Consider the following 18414-nt stretch of genomic DNA (forward strand, 5'->3'; position numbering starts at 1 on the left):
TTTAATTTAATTTAATTTTTTTTTAAAGTAGGCTCCACAGCTGACGTGGGTTGTGAACTCACGACCCTGAGATTACAAATCCCATGCTCTACTACTGACTGAACCGGCCCGGCACCCCTGAATTGCACACTTTAAAAGGGTAAATTGGATGATATGTGAATTATACTTCAATAAAGCTGTTTAAAATGTTATTCACAGTTTATTTATCTGTTGTGCTTAATCCTCTTTATCTGTTAGGTTCATCCCTCCACCCACCACTGCTCTGGCAACCACAAGTGTGTTCTCTGTGTTTAAGAGTATATTTTTTTGTTTGTCTCTTTTTTGTCTTTGTTTGTTCATTTGCTTCTTAAATTCCACATATGAATGAAATCATACAGCCTTTGTCTTTCTCTGAATTGTAATGCCCCCGATTTCAAATCCAAGAGACCACCAAGGAGCCGATACTGATGCAAACGCACGAGGGTTTATTTGCAAGCTTGAGCTTGGGCCCAAGTATACCCGACACAGCAGAGCAGGGACTTGGACCCCTACGTTAAAAGGCGTAGCAGTTTTATAGGGGCCAGTGGCCAATGAGATTGTAACACACACAGAAAGTTGCATAGTCATGTTAGTCCACACACAGGTGGCCAATTGAATTACAATTTACCCTATAGTAACTGTTTGAACTAGCCTATCACTCTGGTCAGAATTGGCGCGCAAGTTTAGCGGGCAAAAGGTGGGGTTTACATTCTTTGGTGGTTAGTGGTTCCGTATTCCTATATGAGCCGGTCTCCAGTAAGGGTGTGCTCAGTGGCTTGACTAGGGTGGGGGAGTGTCTTGAGCAACAAGTAGGTCATGTGGGGGTTATATATGAGATGGTGGGTGTAGCACAAAATGGAGTTAGTCTTGCTCTGCTTGTCCAGGGGTAGGGGATTTTTGTTAAATTCCTTGGGTCCCACATGAATTATTTCATTTAGCTCTATACCCTCTAGGTCTATCTGTGAGGGCCACTGGTAGGCAATAGGCTTGAACAAAGGAGAGGTGAGCAAGGCAAAGGGCCCATGGTGACCACCAAGCTGAATACAAACAGGCTTATTAAGCGACCCACCTTGAAATGGCCACAGGCCCTAAATGACCAATGGACTGCTTACAACCAGTCACAGTTCCTAAGATTACCAAAAAAGGGAAGATTCCATATGTCCCCATACTCCCTTACTCAGCTCTTTAACTATGGACCCTCGCCACTGCCTTGTGGCAGACAATCTCTCCTTTGCTGTCCTGCCCGCTACTTTCTTGCAGTGTATTCAATAAACTTGTGTCTCTTTCATTCTGTCTTGGATGAATTCTTTCACTACCCGTGCTGCCAGCCCCCACCCAATCAGAGTGCCCCACATTTGGTGGCCCGTATTGGGACCCTTTGTTAGCCTGGGACTGTCCCCAGATTCTCCAGGAATATCTTGGGACTTTCCCTCAGTGAACCGACTCTAGTACTCTTTGGGGAACTGACAAACTCCAGTGAGGTTACCCCTCAGTAAGGATCCGAAGATCCAGGGGGAACCCACCAGACCATTCTTTCCTAGAAGGGTGAGGGATTTCCCTCTTTGCCCTTCAGAGGGATTCTTCCCTCCCTCTCCTTTCTTTCTTTGGCATTTCCACAGTGTAACCCTAGTATTCCTCAGACTTCTGAAGTTCTGGCTGGGTCATCTCCCTCATGTGGTCCAAAGTCTGAGGCAACAGGTCAGACTGCCCAGGCGTGTGAGGGCAAAGAACTGCTTTCCCCTCCTCTGACACTCCATCTGTAACTTGTCTAGGGTGAGTCTGCACACTCTACGGACCCAGTTGGGACACTTTCATGACACTGGCTGACTCTCAACTGCTGTGTTTCTTTCACCACGCCCCCCACGTTTCCTTCCTTCCTGGAGATCCAGTTGCCATCTTGATCTATAGGCAAAACACATTCTGACGTGTCTGAATGGTAAGTCCTCCCCATCCTTTCTCCAACCCAATTTGGCCACCTGGTGTTCAGCTTTCTGTGTTGCAGGGGATGCCCCAGCAAGGATTAAAATTGCCCTTTGCTCTGACTCTCTCCTTGGGACACCCTAGTAGAGTCAGTTGTCCTGTATAAGGTCTGGTCCTTTTTCAGATCAGTGGGATGCCCTGACTGAAATCGTGACCACAAGTTGGAGCTCTGTTCCCTTTGGTGGGCCACCCCTTTGGAAACCAGCAGCCAGACTTTCCCACTATGAGCACACCCCCTCTATTTCAGATTCTGTATGTGTATTCTTTGGACCTGCCCTTGGGCTGTATTCTTTTTTTTTTTTTTTTTTTTTTTTTAATTTATTTTTGGGACAGAGAGAGACAGAGCATGAACGGGGGAGGGGCAGAGAGAGAGGGAGACACAGAATCGGAAACAGGCTCCAGGCTCCGAGCCATCAGCCCAGAGCCTGACGCGGGGCTTGAACTCACAGACCGCGAGATCCGACCTGGCCGAAGTCGGACGCTTAACCAGCTGCGCCACCCAGGCGCCCCTGGGCTGTATTCTTAAAAATGGGAACACATTTGACCCCCAAGTTTTAAGGAAAAATGTCTCATCTTTTAATATAATGTTTCCTGGCCTCAATACAAACTCCCAGATCAAGAGGTGTGGACATTCATGGAAACCTTTCTTATAATTTACTTTCCAGCTTGACCTCTTTTGCTGGAACTCCTCTAGATGGTCAGAGTTCCCATATATGCAGACCTTTATGGCTTTGTCCCCCAAATCCCAACCTTTACAAAACATGCAGAATGTGTCTTGCTTGGTTTCATGGCTCATCTGACACTGCAGACCTTCTAGATGACCTCTCTTTTACTCCACCATCTTTCCCCTCCCCTGAAGGCACATGGACTCAAACCACCCACATTAGATTTCCCTATAGGTGTCCTAGGTAAAAATTGCCAATGGAGAACAAACTGATGGATTTTAGTGGACACAGATGCAACATAGTTGATATTTAAAGCAAACTACAGTTTGTTGGTTTAACTAAAATAGATCGGTCTTTAGAGTTATCGACATTAAATATAAAACTTCTATTGTACCAGGGTTTACTAAAGGTTAAATGAGCTCATGTTATCTCTGTTGCAATTTGTTAGCAAAAAAAATGGCTTAAAATAATGGTTAATTTTGTCTGTCTCAAAGTTCTCATGGGTAATTGTTAAGATAGCTTTCAAAATCTTTGGTAACCTGAAACTTTGAGGTTTTGCTAAGTTAAATGATAAATTGGGTTGGATTCATTGGAAATCTAAGTCTTTTCCAAGTAAGATAATATACTGAAACATTAATTACTAAACATAAGGTTGATCTACTTTTGACTTCTTATTTCAGAGAAACTAAAGATACTTGGATCTATTGGAAAATGTGCTTTGTGCCTTACTGAAAATTTGTACTATGATAAGTGTATGTTCCTAAAAATTATGAAATGTATTCAAAAATCTACCTAGTGTAATATGCTAGTGTACAATCCTAATGTAATAGACAGTTCACAGTTGGTTACTACTTACTTTTCGGTGGAGACGAAGGTTTCTAAGATTTAAACTCCTGCTAAATGTCATTAAGACTGATGGAGATGATAAGGAAAGCAACTCTGTAGGTGGGAAAGCAGGAGATGTATAAGGAGGATAGAAGGAATGTGAATACATTTGTGTTGAGGGAAGAAGACAATTTTGTCCTAAAATGAGGTGGGTTATTTAGAGAGAAAAGGCTTAGGACAAAATCGGAATGCAAAAGAAAGTTGTAGGTTTGTGAATGGAAATCTTTAGAAAAGAATTTTATGTGTGGTCAGGACAGACTAAGATTGAAATGAGTGGATTTTAAAAATACACTGGTGAGGCACTTGGTTGGCCCAGTCGGTTAAGTGTCCGACTTAGGTCGTGATCAGGTCAAGATCTCATGGCCTGTGTTGGGTTCTGTGCTGACAGCTCAGAGCCTGGAGCCTGCTTCAGATTTCGGTCTCCCTCTCTTTCTCTGCCCCTCCCCCGCTCACACTCTGTGTGTGTGTGTCTCTCTCTCTCTCAAAAATAAATAAACATTAAAATTAATAAATAAAATATTTTAAAAAACATACACTGGTATAAGATTGAAACTCTTTACCCTCTGTTCAAAAGACAATGTTTTCTTGGATTGTTGGTCTGCTCTTGATAAGAAAATGTAAACAAAGGGGTTTATGTATCTGTGCAGAAAACCAAAGCTTCTATGCTTTGTCTTTATCAGGCCTTTGATTACTTAAGACAGTTAAAACCTCTCAATGTTAAAGGAGCTAAGTTTTGGTAAGAATTGTGTGGCTTCCTGGAGAATCTCTTATTGCCACCTTCATTATGTGTAAGTAATCCTATTTAGGCATGTGCTTTTAAAATTTCTAAGGTTTTTGAGGCGCCTGGGTGGCTCAGTTGGTTGAGTGACGTCGGCTCAGGGCATAACTTCTCAGCTCAGGAGTATGAACCCTGCATTGGGCTCACTGCTGTCCCTCTCTCTCTGCCCCTGCCCCACTTGCACTCTCTCTCAAAAATAAACATTATTATTTTTTTTAATTTTCTAAGGTTGTTAACAAACTTCCCTGAGATTTTAATTATAAATGAAGTCCTTTTTTTTTTTTTTTTGACTAATTAGTCTTGTTTATTTGGTATCTTATGTTCTGGTATAAGGTCATTGCTTGATATTCTGATTATTGAGGTGTTATGTGTCACAGAAATAACCAGATTTCCATGTCTGATGCTTTTGCAAATGAGTTTTGTCATCAAGGAAAGTCATGAAAAGGACTTTTTTTTTTTTTTTTTAATTAATACAGGTATTTGATGTCTTTAAGATCATAAAATTGAACTGGTGAGAATTTCCAGAACTAGCAAAAAAGCTGCAACCAAACAATTAGAATTGGTAATGTGGGTCTGAATGAATTGAGAAAGATGATTACAGTTTTTGTGACTCTTGGTTGAAACATTACAGGTTCTATAATGTTCGCTCTTCTAGATTGAGAAAATTTTCTGTTAAAATATCTGTGACTGGTCAGAGAGAAGATGGCGGTGTAAGAGGACGCTGGGCTCACCGCGTCCTGCTGATCACTTAGATTCCACCTACACCTGCCTAAATAACCCAGAAAACTGCCAGAAGACTAGCAGAACGGAGTCTCCAGAGCCAAGCGCAGACAAGAGGCCCATGGAAGAGGGTAGGAAGGGCGGAGAGGCAGTACACGCTCCACGGACTGGCGGGAGGGAGCCGGGGCAGAGGGGCAGCCTGCTGGCCAAGCAGAGACCCCGAGTCTGGCTTGCAAAAGCGAAGGGGCCGGATGGAATGTGTTCAGACAGCAAGTGGGACTTAACATCTGGAAGATTATAAGTTAACAGCTCTGCTCAGAAAGCGGGAAGGCTGGAGGACAAAGGGAGGGAGAGTTGTTGAGCCCCCAGACGACAGAGCTCAGTTTGGTGGGGAACAAAGGCGCTCACCAGCACCATCTCCCTCGCCCATCCCCCAGCCAAAATCTCAAAGGGAACCAGTTCCTCCCAGGGAACTTGCTTGCACCGCGCAAACACCCAGCACTGTGCTTCTGCGGATCCATCCCTCTGGCAGCGGGTCTGACTCTCTCCCGGGGCCACAGGGCCCCTCCCGAAGAGGATCACCCAAGGATAAGTGAGCTGAGTCTGCCCCTCCCACCCCTGTGCACCTTGCCAATCGACTCCAGCTAATACCTCAGATCCCCAGCACCAAAGCCTGGCAGTGTGCTAGTAGCCCAGACAGGCCACGCCACCCCACAGTGAACCCCGCCCCTAGGAGGGGGGAAGAGAAGGCACACACCAGTCTGACTGTGGCCCCAGAGGTGGGCTGGGGGCAGACATCAGGTCTGGCTGGGGGCAGACATCAGGTCTGACTGTGGCCCCCCCCACCAACGCAAGTTATTCAAGACAGCACAGGGGAGGTGCCCTGCAGTTCAGCACCACTCCAGGGACTATCCAAAATGACAAAACGGAAGAATTCCCCTCAAAAGAATCTCCAGGAAATAACAACAGCTAACGAACTGATCAAAAAGGATTTAAATAATATAACAGAAAGTGAATTTAGAATAATAGTCATAAAATTAATCGCTCAGCTTGAAAACAGTATAGAGGACAGCAGAAAATCTATTGCTACAGAGATCAAGGGACTAAGGAACAGTCAGAAGGAGCTAAAAAATGCTATAAACGAGCTGCAAAATCAAATGGAGACAACCATGGCACAGATTGAAGAGGCAGAGGAGAGAATAGGTGATCTAGAAGATAAAATTATGGAAAAAGAGGAAACTGAGAAAAAGATTAAAAATTCCAGGAGTATGAGGGGAAAATTAGAGAACTAAGTGATGCACTAAAGAGAAATAATCTACACATAATTGGTATTCCAGAGGAGGAAGAGAGAGGGAAATGTGCTGAAGCTATACTTGAATAAATCATACCTGAGAACTTCCCTGATCTGGGGAAGGAAAAAGGCATTGAAATCCAAGAGGCACAGAGAACTCCCTTCAGATGTAACTTGAATCGATCTTCTGCATGACATATCATAGTGAAACTGGCAAAATACAAGGATAAGGAGGAAATTCTGAAAGCAGCTAGGGATAAACGTGCTCTAACATGTAAAGGGAGACCTATAAGACTCGTGACCGATTCTCTACTGAAACTTGGCAGTCCAGAAAGGAATGGCAGGAAATCTTCCATGTGATGAACAGAAAAAATATGCAGCCGAGAATCCTTTATCCAGCAAATCTGTCATTTAGAATAGAAGGAGAGATAAAGGTCTTCCCAAACAAACAAAAGCTGAAGGAATTCATCACCACTAAACCAGCCCTACAAGAGATCCTAAAGGGGATCCTGTGAGACAAAGTACCAGAGACATCGCTACAAGCATGAAACCTACAGACATCACAATGACTCTAAACCCATATCTTTCTATAATAACACTGAACGTAAATGGACTAAATGTGCCAACCAAAAGACATAGGGTATCAGAATGGATAAAAAAACAAGACCCCTCTATTTGCTGTCTACAAGAGACTCATTTTAGACTGGAGGACACCTTCAGATTGAAAGTGAGGGGATGGAGAACTATCTATCATGCTACTGGAAGTAAAAAAAAAGCTGGAGTAGCCATACTTAGACAAACTAGACTTTAAATTAAAGGCTGTAACAAGAGATGAAGAAGGGCATTATATAATAATTACAGGGTCTATCCATCAGGAAGAGCTAACAATTATAAATGTCTGTGCACCAAATACGGGAGCCCCTAAATATATAAAACAATTACTCACAAACATAAGCAACCTTATTGATAAGAATGTGGTGATTGCAGGGGACTTTAACACTCCACTTACAGAAATGGATAGATCATCTAGACACACAGTCAATAAAGAAACAAGGGCCCTGAATGATACGTTGGATCAGATGGACTTGACAGATGTATTTAGAACTCTGCATCCCAAAGCAACAAAATATACTTTCTTCTCGAGTGTACATGGAACATTCTCCAAGATAGATCACATACTGGGTCACAAAAAAACCCTTCATAAGTATACAAGAATTGAGATCATACCATGCATACTTTCAGACCACAATGCTATGAAGCTTGAAATCAACCACAGGAAAAAGTCTGGAAAGCCTCCAAAAGCCTGGAGGTTAAAGAACACCCTACTAAAGAATGAATGGGTCAACCAGGCAATTAGAGAAGAAATTAAAAAATATATGGAAACAAACGAAAATGAAAATACAACAATCCAAACGCTTTGGGATACAGCGAAGGCAGTCCTGAGAGGAAAATACATTGCAATCCAGGCCTATCTCAAGAAACAAGAAATAGCCCAAATACAAAATCTAACAGCACACCTAAAGGAAATAGAAGCAGAACAGCAAAGACACCCCAAACCCAGCAGAAGAAGAGCAATAATAAAGATTAGAGCAGAAATAAACAATATAGAATCTAAAAAAACTGTAGAGCAGATCAATGAAACCAAGAGTTGGTTTTTTGAGAAAATAAACAAAATTAACAAACCTCTAGCCAGGCTTCTCAAAAAGAAAAGGGAGATGACCCAGATAGATACAATCATGAATGAAAATGGAATTATTACAACCAATCCCTCAGAGATACAAACAATTATCAGGGAATACTATGAAAAACTATATGCCAACAAACTGGACAACCTGGAAGAAATGAACAAATTCCTAAACACCCACACACTTCCAAAACTCAATCAGGAGGCAATAGAAAGCTTGAACAGACCCATGACAAGCAAAGAAATTGAATCAGTAATCAAAAATCTCCTGACAAATAAGAGTCCAGGACCAGATGGCTTCCCAGGGGAGTTCTACCAGACGTTTAAAGCAGAAATGATACCTATCCTTCTCAAGCTATTCCAAAAAATAGAAAGGGAAGGAAAACTTCCAGACTCATTCTATGAAGCCAGTATTACTTTGATTCCTAAACCAGACAGAGACCCAGTAAAAAAAGAGAACTACAGGCCAATATCCCTGATGAATATGGATGCAAAAATTCTCAATAAGGTACTAGCAAATCGAATTCAACAGCATACAAAAAGAATTATTCACCATGATCAAGTGGGATCCATTCCTGGGAGGAAGGGCTGGTTCAACATTCGCAAATCAATCAACATGATACATCACATTAATAAAAGAAAAGATAAGAACCATAGAATCCTGTCAATCGATGCAGAAAAGGCATTTGACAAAATTCAGCAACTTTTCTTAATAAAAACCCTCGAGAAAGTCGGGATAGAAGGAACATACTTAAACATCATAAAAGCCATTTATGAAAAGCCCACAGCTAACATCATCCTCAATGGGGAAAAACTGAGAGCTTTTTCCCTGAGATCAGGAATATGACAGGGGTGCCCACTCTCACCGCTGTTGTTTAACATAGTGTTGGAAGTTCTAGCATCAGCAATCAGACAACAAAAGGAAATCAAAGGCATCAAAATTGGCAAAGATGAAATCAAGCTTTCGCTTTTTGCAGATGACATGATATTATACATGGAAAATCCGATAGACTCCACCAAAAGTCTGCTAGAACTGATACATGAATTTAGCAAAGTCGCAGGATACAAAATCAATGTACAGAAATCAGTTGCATTCTTATACACTAACAATGAAGCAACAGAAAGACAAATAAAGAAACTGATCCCATTCACAATTGCACCAAGAAGCATAAAATACCTAGGGATAAATCTAACCAAAGATGTAAAAGATCTGTATGCTGAAAACTATAGAAAGCTTATGAAGGACATTGAAGAAGATATTAAGAAATGGAAAAACATTCCGTGCTCATGGGTTGGAAGAATAAATATTGTCAAAATGTCAATACTACCCAAAGCTATCTACACATTCAATGCAATCCCAATCAAAATTGCACCAGCATTCTTCTCGAAGCTAGAACAAGCAATCCTAAAATTCATATGGAACCACAAAAGGCCCCGAATAGCCAAAGTAATTTTGAAGAAGAAGACCAAAGCAGGAGGCATCACAATCCCAGACTTTAGCCTCTACTACAAAGCTGTCATCATGAAGACAGCATGGTATTGGCACAAAAACAGACACATAGACCAATGGAATAGAATGGAAACCCCAGAACTAGACCCACAAACGTATGGCCAACTCATCTTTGACAAAGCAGGACAGAACATCCAATGGAAAAAAGAGAGTGTCTTTAACAAATGGTACTGGGAGAACTGGACAGCAACATGCAGAAGAATGAAACTAGACCACTTTCTCACACCATTCACAAAAATAAACTCAAAATGGATAAAGGACCTGAATGTGAGACAGGAAACCATCAAAACCCTAGAGGAGAAAGCAGGAAAAGACCTCTCTGACCTCAGCCACAGCAATTTCTTACTTGACACATCCCCAAAGGCAAGGGAATTAAAGGCAAAAATGAACTACTGGGACCTTATGAAGATAAAAAGCTTCTGCACAGCAAAGGAAACAACCAACAAAACTAAAAGGCAACCAACAGAATGCGAAAAGATATTTGCAAATGACATATCGGACAAAGGGCTAGTATCCAAAATCTATAAAGAGTTCACCAAACTCCACACCTGAAAAACAAATAACCCAGTGAAGAAATGGGCAGAAAACATGAATAGACACTTCTCTAAAGAAGACATCCAGATGGCAAATAGGCACATGAAAAGATGCTCAATGTCATTCCTCATCAGGGAAATAGAAATCCAAACCACACTGAGATATCACCTCACACCAGTCAGAGTGGCCAAAATGAACAAATCAGGAGGCTATAGATGCTGGAGAGGATGTGGAGAAACAGTCTTGCACTCTTGCACTGTTGGTGGGAATGCAAACTGGTGCAGCCCCTCTGGAAAACAGTGTGGAGGTTCCTCAAAAAATTAAAAGTAGACCTACCCTATGACCCAGCAGTAGCACTGATAAGAATTTACCCAAGGGATACAGGAGTGCTGATGCACAGGGGCACTTGTACCCCAATGTTTATAGCGGCACTCTCAACAATAGCCAAATTATGGAAAGAGCCTAAATGTCCATCGACTGATGAATGGATAAAAAATTGTGGTTTATATACACAATGGAGCACTACATGGCAATGAGAAAGAATGAAATATGGCCCTTTGTAGCAACATGAATGGAAGTGGAGAGTGTTATGCTAAGTGAAATAAGCCATACAGAGAAAGACAGATACCATATGTTTTCACTCTTATTTGGATCCTGAGAAACTTAACAGAAACCCATGGGGGAGGGGTAGGAAAAAAAAAAAGAGGTTAGAGTGGGAGAGAGCCAAAGCATAAGAGACTCTTAAAAACTGAGAACAAACTGAGGGTTGATGGGGGGAGGGAGTGAGGGGAGGGTGGGTGATGGGTATTGAGGAGGGCACCTGTTTGGAAAAGCACTGGGTATTGTATGGAAACCAATTTGACAATAAATTTCATATATTGAAAAAAAATAAAATAAAAATTAAATAAAATATGTATGACTTACAGAAATGTGATTAAATATCCTTTTTGTGAACAAATTGAAACATATTTTACTTTTCTCCCTAGTTGAACCCTCTGATATTCAGAAATTCTTAGTGAGTATTCTTTCTTCCATGACAATTGTAATTATTTGCATAAGTTCAATGAGAATCTGTTCTCCTTGCAACAGGACACCATTGGAAATATTGGCTATATTACCAGGGCTTTGACTGAAATATCATGTTTGAGAGAGACATGCCTAGATTCAGATATGACCAGACAGCTCTAAGGAACTATGGTTGACTTTATGGAGCCAATGAAGCTCCTTGGAAATGTTGGCCTGATACCTTTCTTACAGAGTTCCCAGCAGTGTTACCAGGTGAGTAAAGAATATCACTTTCTGGCAGGTGCAGGAAACTGAAGATATTTTGGGAACCTCGAGAAGAGAAATTCAGCCAAATCTCCAGGTATTGCAGGCATGTCTGATGGCAAGTATTTGGCTTGACTTCTGACCTCGAGAGTCTATTAAAAGTTCAATCTAGAGATTCCTTTTGAAAAGTTCCAGTAAAACAGGTTTTAAAGAATCCATATGGTCAATCACTATTCTTACTAAGCTTATGTAAATAATTAGGCCAAGTTTGTTGAAATTGGACTTGTTTTTCAAATGACTCAGTCTTGATTTGAAATGAGGATGATTTTAGAGAGAACAATTGTGTTTCAATAACACACCTTTGTGGATGTTAAATTCAATTTCTGATTGTCTTTGAATGTTTGTTGTTTGCTTAAGCTAGACAAGGCTTAAGTAGCCTTCAGAGAATTTGCTACAATAGCTCATGTATAGACAATCTTCGTTCTTGATAATAACAGAACCCCATGGACATATGATTATTTGAACAGCTATAAAATGGGACGGACTGCCCAACAGCTGTATAACTCAGATATCACCTTGGCCAATTCTGTGTGGCTGGAATGACAAAATTGTTCCTCAAAAGCTGGAATGTACCCCACTCCATAAGGTTAATTATGGGCTTATGATAGAAATAGTGGATGGCCCCACTTTCCTTATGATTAAATAGAGGATACACTTGGGGATGCCCATATCCCCAGAGAAGTCTTCTCCCACTTGCCAGTGATTCCTCATAATTAGGATATTTGTTAAGGTTAGACATCAGACAAAAAGGGCTTCTTGGTGGTGTCATCCCTTAGCTGTATTTGTCTTAGGAACGGCCTCTGTTGATGCAAAGTTACAAATAGAGTTTTTTGCCAAACCTTTAACCTTTCACCAAGCCCAACACGTAGTCACCTACAAATTCAAAAGGTGGCCCTCTAAAACCAAATGGCCCTTGATATCCTGACTGTAGCTCAAGGAGGAAACTCTAGTAAAGCAGTGTTAGTTATATACTCCAGATTCCCACAAAATTGTGACAGGGATACTAAAAGACATGAATACTCAAATTGGCATTTTAAATTATCTCTCTCCTTTACTTGGTTAAACTTCTGGACTGGAGGAAGATTTTTGTCAACCACCAAAGGTCTTTTATTCGGGCTATTCTTTCTCATAATAGTAATAATATTACTGTCTTTTCTGAAGTCTCTCTGCCTGGTTCCAAGATTCCTTCACTGTCATATATTCAAGCTGACAGATGATCCTTTCTTAATCAGGGAGATTCATGCATGCTGTCTACCTTGGATTTGGCTGCCTCTGTCCTTTGTAATTCTTACATATAAATTCCCAACTGACCAATGTTGACCCAAAGGTAGGGATATCTCTATGCCCCTCATTGAGCAGGAAGAAGCTACTGAAGATGAGACCTCCTCCCACATGCCAAAGATCTGTCATTATTAATCTGTCAGGGGTGGGGCAATGTCAGGGCTGTTTTTAGGCAATAGGCTTGAGCAATGGAAACCTGAGCAAGGCAAAAAGGCCCATAGTGACCACCAAGCTAAATACAAGCAGGCTCATTAAGTGACCCACCTTGAAATGGCCACAGGCCCTAAATGACCAATGAGCTACTTACAACCAGGCACAGTTCCTAAGATTACCAAAAAAGGGAAAATCCCATATGCCCCCATACTCCCTTAGTCCACTCTATAACTGTGACCCCTTACCACTGCCTTGTGGCAGATAGCAGGCACTGCCTTGCTGTCCCTGCTTGGTGCCCCCTTGCAGTATATTCAATAAGCTTTATCTCTTTTGTTTTGCCTTGAGTGAATTCTTTCACTGCCCATGCTGCTGGCCCCCACCTGATCGGAGTGCCCCACACCATCCATGTTGTTCCCAATGGCAAGATCTTATTTTCTATGGCTGAGTAATATTCCATTGTGTGTATGTATGTATACATATATATATGTGTGTGTGTGTGTGTGTGTGTGTGTGTCTCACATCTTCTTTATCCATTCATGTATTGATAGACACTGATGCTTCCATATTTTGGTTATTGTAAATAATGCTGCAATAACCATAGTGTTGCATATATCTTTTTTGAATTAGTGTTTTTGTTTTCTTTGGATAAATAGCCAGTAGTGAAATTACTAGATCATATGGTGTTTCTTGGTGTCAAATTTAGACATTCTTTTTTTTAAGTTTATTTATTTATTTTTGAGAGAGAGAGAGTGCACAAGTTGGGGGAGGGGCAGAGAGAGATGAGAGAGAGAATCCCAAGCAGGCTCCATGCTGTCAGTGAGAGCCCAATGCAGGATTCAATCTCACAAATCGTGAGATCATGACCTGAGCCAAAATCAAGAGTCAGATACTCAACCAACTGAGCCATCCAGGCACCCCCATGTGGTGTTTCTATTTCTAATTTTTTTTGAGGAAACTCCGTACTGTTTTCCACAGTGGCTACACCAATTTGCATTCGCATCAACAGTGCTCAAGGTTTCGTTTTTCTCCAAATCCTCACCAACACGTGTTGTTTCTTATGTTTTTTATTTTAGCCTTTCTGACAGGTGTGAAGTGATATTTCTTGGTGGTTTTGATTTGCATTTCCCTGATGATGAGTAATGTTATGCATCTTCTCATGTGTCTGTTGGCCATCTGTATGATTTTTTGAAGAAATGTCTATTAAAGTCCTCTGCTCATTTTTTAATCAGATTGTTTGTTTTTTTGGTGTTGAACTGTGTAAGTTCTTTATATATTTTGGATATTAATCCCCTGTTAAATATGTCATTTGCAAATATCTTCTCCCATTCAGTATATTGCCTATTTTTTAAAATATTTTTTTAAAGTTTATTTATTTTAAGAGAGAGAGAGAGAGAGATAGAGAGCAAGTGGGGGAGGGGAAGAGAGAGAGGGAGACAGAGGATCCCAAGCAGGCTCCGTGCTGTCAGCACAGAGCCAGATGTGAGGCTCGAACTCACAAACTGTGAGATCATGACCTGAGCTGAAAACAAGAGTTGGGTGGTTAACCAACTGAGCCACCTAGGCCCCCCTATTGCTTATTTGTTTTGTTTGTGGTTTCCTTTGCTGTGCAAAGCTTTTTATTTTGGTGCAGTCCCAACAGTTTATGTTTGCTCTTATTGCCCTTGCCTGAGGAGACACATCTAGAAAAATGTTTCTACAGCTAGTGCTAAAGAAATTACTGCCTATGTTTTCTTCTAAGAGTTTTATGGTTGCAGCTCTCACATTTAGCTCCTAATCCATTTTAAGTTTGTGTGTGTGTGTGTGTGTGTGTGTGTGTGTGTGATATAAGAAAGTGGTTCAGTTTCATTCTTTTCCATGTAGCTTTCCAGTTTTCTAGCACCATTTGTTGAAGAGGCTGTCTTTTTCCCAATGCATATTCTTACCTCCTTTGTCATAGATTTGTTAACCATGTAAGTGTGGGTTTATTTATGAACTCTCTATTCTATTCAATTGACCTATGTGTCTATTTTCATTCTAGTACCACATATTGTCTTGATTACTGTAGTTGTGTAATATATCTTGAAATCTGGGAATGTGATTCTTCTAGCTTTGTTCTTCTTTCTCAAGATAACTTTGGCTCTTCGGGGTCTTTGGTGGTTCCATACAAATTTTAGGATTATTTTTTCTGGTTTTGTGAACAGTGCTGTTGGTATTTTGATAGGGATTGCATTAAATCTGTAGATTGCTTTGGGTAGTATAGACATTTTAACATTGGTTCTCCCAACCCATGAACATGAAATATATTTCCATTTGCTTGTGTCATCTTCAGTTTCTTTCATTAGTATTTTATAGTTTTTGAAGTATAGGTCTTTCACTTCCTTGATTAAGTTTTTTATTTTTTAAGACACATTTATTCAGCATCATGATGAGACTATTACATTTAGCAATCAACAGCATGGGTGCAAAAAAAAAATCTACATTAAAACCCTTTGTTGGCATGCTTTACACTTTCCACGAACAGAAACTAAAATAATATCTTATACAATTAGTCACAAATACAGTCCTCAAGTTTTTTGCCCATACACATGAGTATTGTCTAAAACATGTCTTTGTAGGAGCTAGGCCCTGCCACTACTGTGCGTGGCTGAGTTCACAAATCTGTTGTAACCTGTAGCTTGCCTGTCACTTCTCTGGATCTTCTCTCCTGCTAACCTTTGTTTTCTGGCAGTGATTAAAACCTTCTGCCATTGCCATAGCTACTGCTGCTGCTGCTGAAACCTCCATAGCCACCTTGGTTTCATCTCTACCACCACAGGGGCTAAAGCTTCTGCCTCCAAAATTTCCTCCTTTCATGGGTCCAAAATATGAAGATTGATTGTTGTAATTGCCAAAATCATTATAGCTTTTCCACCACCTCCAAAGTTGTTTCCATCCACCAAATCTGTTATAGCCATCCCCACGGCCACCATATCCACCACCACCTGAACTGCCACCAAAGCCACTTTGCCCACTGAAGTTTCCTCCACGACCAAAGTTGTCATTCCCACCAAAACCACCTCCAATTTCCAGAAAGAACCACTTTGACCTCTTTGGCTGGATGAACAACTGGCCATTTCTTGCTTAGATAGGACTTTCCTTACTTCACAGTTGTGGCCATTCACAGTATGGCATTTTTGAATGACAGTCTTGTCTAGATCATGGTCATCAAATGTTACAAAAGCAAAGCCTCTCTTTTTGCCACTGCCTCGGTCAGTCATGATTTCAATCACTTCAGTTTCCCCATACTTTTCAAAATAATCTCTTAGATGATGTTCTTCAGTGTCTTCTTTAATGCCACCGACATCTTTTTCACAGTTAAGTGGGCACCAGGTCTTTGAGAATCTTCTCTTGAAACAGCCCTCTTGGGCACAACTCTTCCATCCACCTTGTGTGACCCTGCATTCATGGCTGCATCCACCTCCTCCACAGTGGCACATGTGACAAACCCAAAGTCTCTGGAGTGCTTGGTGTTTGGATCCCTTGTTACCACAGTGTGTGAGCATTCCCCATTGCTCAAAATGACTCCTTAGACTCTCATTGGTTGTCTCAAAGCTCAAAACTCTGATGAAGGCTCTTTGGGAGACTCTGACTTAGACATGCTGGTGGTGGGAGGGGAGACTTTAACGATGCTTCCTCGGCACTGTCCATCAGCAGAAAGTCCTTGATTAAGTCTTTACCTAGACGTTTTATTCTTTTTGATGCAGTTGTAAGTGGGACTGTTTCCTTAATTTCTCTTTCTGCTACTTCAGTATTAGAGTATAGATATGCTGCAGATTTCTGCCTATCAATTTTGTATCCTGCTATTTTACTGAATTCATTTAGCAGTTCTGGTAGTTTTTTGGTGGAGTCTTTGGGTTTTCTCTATACAGTATCATGCCATCAGCAAATATAATCATAGTTATTTTAAGTTCCAGTTTGATAATGTCAACATCCCTGCCATGTCTGATTCTGATGCTTGCTCTATCTCTTCAAATTGTGTTTTTTGCCTTTTATTGTGCCTTACAATTTTTCTTGATAGTTTGACAGGATGTACCAGGTTAAAAAAAAAAAACAAAACCTGCTGTAATGTGGTGCCTTTAGTAATGTGGTGAAAAAGTGTGGCAGTAGGGGAAGCGTTCTATAGTCCTGTGATTAGGTCTCAATCTTGGTGAACCTATTTCTCTGGATTTTGAAATTTACAAGTATTTTTGTGTTTTTTTCTCCCAGCTTAGGTGGGACAGGATGGCTAGAGTGGGCTGGAGTTGGATATTTTCCATCTTGCAATTCAGTTAGGCTCTGGTTAACTAGTTAGGCTCTGGTTAACAGTTACCCCTGAAGGCAGACCTTGTTCTTAACACAGTGCTCTGGTATATTTCAAATTGGTTCCTTTTCATCTCCTCCTACCAGAAGCACAAAGAGATTTTTTCCCAATATTTACAGTGAGAACTGTAATATGTAGATCTCAGTGAGAACTGAGATATGTAGAGCTCCTGGAGGTATAACTCACAAAAGTATAGTGGCCTTTGTATGTCTGAGTTCTTCTGGAGTTTTTAACTCTCATATTTGTCCATGTTGAGCCTCTAACAATTTGTCAGTTGCAGATTGGGTTTCCAATCCTGGAAGTTTCTCATGGTGGTTTCCATTTGAGTCTCTGCTCCCTGTATTTACCTGTAGGTCTCTCCAATCTTGGGAACAGCGGGTTGCTGTCCAAGAAGAGTTGGATCCAAGAAGAGTAATTGATTCTTCAGTCTTTTAAGGTTTTTACTTCTTGCTGGGACAGAGCGGAGACTTCCAGTCTCCTAACATGCAGAACCAGAACCTAGAAGTCTTTACTATTTTTTTTTTAAAGTGAGCAGGAATGAGAGAGAGCTCATGAGCAGGAGAGAGGCAGAGGGAGAGGGAGAGAGAGACTCTAAGCAGGCTCCACACCCAGAGAGGAGCCCGATGTGGGGCTCAGTCTCATGGCTGTGAGATCATGACCTGAGCTGAAATTAAGAGTCAGATACTCAATTGACTAAGCCAGCCAGGTGCCCCTAGTAGACATCTTCTATGTACTTATCACTGTTTTAGGAGCACTGTATTAAAGGACAACAGCAAATAAGACAATGACCCTGATCTTAGAGAAGTTAAAATTTGTCAGGAGAGACAGGTGGTGTTTTTTTTTTTTTTTTAATTTTTTTTTTAACGTTTTATTTATTTTTGAGACAGAGAGAGACAGAGCATGAACGGGGGAGGGGCAGAGAGAGAGGGAGACACAGAATCGGAAGCAGGCTCCAGGCTCTGAGCCATCAGCCCAGAGCCCGACGCGGGGCTTGAACTCACGGACCGCGAGATCGTGACCTGAGTTGAAGTCAGCCGCTTAACCGACTGAGCCACCCAGGCGCCCCCGGCAGGTGGTGTTTTTTAAAAAATTTAAATCACATCATTCTCACAAGACACACACACACACACACACACACACACACACAGAAGGTGGCAATGTGAGGTGATAGGTATGTTAATTGGCTTGACTGCAGTAATTATTTCATAATGCATATATATCAAAGCATGACATTGTATACTTTAAATATATACACTTTTTATTTGTCA

General features: G+C 41.1%; 1 protein-coding gene and 1 pseudogene across 1 annotated transcript in view; one reads left to right on the forward strand and one right to left on the reverse strand.

Moving 5' to 3' along the window:
- RESF1 (retroelement silencing factor 1) overlaps positions 1–2021 on the forward strand; it is a 47981-nt gene extending 45960 nt beyond the window's left edge. Inside the window, exons 6-7 of the transcript XR_007456623.1 lie at positions 29–139; positions 1791–2021. The gene's annotated coding sequence lies outside the window, so the exon portion shown is untranslated. The remainder of the gene's footprint in view (positions 1–28; positions 140–1790) is intronic.
- Positions 2022–13773: 11752 nt separating this feature from the next.
- Positions 13774–16830, reverse strand: LOC125918936 (heterogeneous nuclear ribonucleoprotein A1-like; annotated as a pseudogene).
- Positions 16831–18414: the final 1584 nt, after the last annotated feature.

This window comes from Panthera uncia, chromosome B4, assembly GCF_023721935.1.
Source record: "Panthera uncia isolate 11264 chromosome B4, Puncia_PCG_1.0, whole genome shotgun sequence".
NCBI lineage: Eukaryota > Metazoa > Chordata > Mammalia > Carnivora > Felidae > Panthera > Panthera uncia.